This window comes from Labeo rohita, unplaced genomic scaffold (genome assembly GCF_022985175.1).
Source record: "Labeo rohita strain BAU-BD-2019 unplaced genomic scaffold, IGBB_LRoh.1.0 scaffold_1106, whole genome shotgun sequence".
In the NCBI taxonomy this organism is placed as follows: Eukaryota; Metazoa; Chordata; class Actinopteri; order Cypriniformes; family Cyprinidae; genus Labeo; species Labeo rohita.
Genome location: NW_026127237.1, coordinates 1,683 through 3,364, shown reverse-complemented (window position 1 = coordinate 3,364; position 1,682 = coordinate 1,683).

Sequence of the window (1,682 nt, the reverse complement as noted above, 5' to 3'; positions counted from 1 at the left end):
CGTACTGTGCTCAACGAGCAGCGGGTGCTGCCGTGAGCCCCTCTCCCGTCCAAAAGCACTCACAGGCGGTCAGTCTCTCAGTAGCCTCGCGCAGCAGTCAGAGCAGAGAGGAGACACACACCCCTCGGGGGGGTGTGGGGGGGGGCCCAACTGCAATGAACCAGCTTTGGGGGGGCCCAGCTTGCAAAAGGTTGAGAACCCCTGTCATAGGGGGTTTCTGAGGGAGAAACGAAAGGGCATGGCCATTACGACATGAACACGTTTAAATAAGTCTCCACGAAATCTTCAGTAATATCTTAGAGGAGCGGGATTAAAAATAATAATGGCAGGCTATTTTGTCCTTTCTCTGTGCGTTTTGTTTCTTGATGGTAAGTAATTTTGTATATATATATCATATATGTAATCTGTCATTATCTATGGCAGGCACTGCCCTAATTCAAACAGCAGTTCCCAAAACAACAGCAAATATTAATTTGTGTCTTCAGGTGTGTATGGTGCTGATACAACTAAAAAGTCAGTGAAGGAGGGAGATCCCATTACTCTACGCATTGAGAATACCAAACAACAAAATGAAATGATGCTGTGGTATTTTGATGACATTCGCATCGCTCTGATCAATGATCCCACTACTAGTTGTTTATATGATGGTGTTGGCGGGACATTTAGAGACAGACTGAAGGTGGACTATGAGACTGGATCTCTGACCATCACAGACACCAGACCTCAACATGCTGGACGTTATGAAGCAGAGATCATCAGAAGAGACAGTTCAGGCAAAAGTGAAAGCTTGAACAGACCCAGCAAGTGTGACAGCACAAAAATCACCACAAAAACTAACAACCTTGGTGAAACCATAAAAACATTCAGCGTGTCTGTCAGTGGTGAGTCATTTATAAAGTACTAACCTGTTGTTACAAATTGACTATAATAAACAAGTGATTTTTCTATGCAGACATATTCTCTATCCTCCTTAACTAAAAATGTATTATGTATCACAGCAATGCAGCTAATATTAGGAATGGATGCTGCAGGGAGTTTGTTCCCTGTTTTTACAGGTTTTCCATAGCTACAATTGAACTTGCATTTGCCATCTTGTTTGTCAGGTCCCGTCAAAATGCAGCAAGACTCCGGCATGAGTATGTTTTATTATTGCTTTCTTCCGATCTATTTCTAGTAGATTGCACCACGTATATTTGTTTATTTCTAAATGCACATTGTTCAAAAGGGCAGCATCATCCTGTATATTCCTTTACTGATCTCTGTCAGTAATACGGTCAGGTTTGTCAGCAGTGATAATATTGTTAGTGTTTTTTTTTTTTTTCACTAAAACAATGCTATAAATTTATCGGGGTTATAGAGTAAATTATCTTCTGAACTAAGTCTCTATGAGCAAGAATATTATTTTTACTTTATAGATTCTGCTGTACTTGTTTGAAGACATGAAATTCTTTTGGAAAATGTATTTATTTATTTAGGTTAACATTTTTTACATCTCAACGTTAGTACATAGCGATAATATGTTCAATGTATGATATAAACCCACTGTCATATTCACTCATACTGTTCATATTTATCTGTTTCAGATTCAGGTCCATCTTTAGGTGTTGTAGCAGAACATGTGTTGCTGTTGTTGTTCTGCTGGTGGCTGCTGGTGTAATTTTCTCTCGCTGTATGGGAGCTCT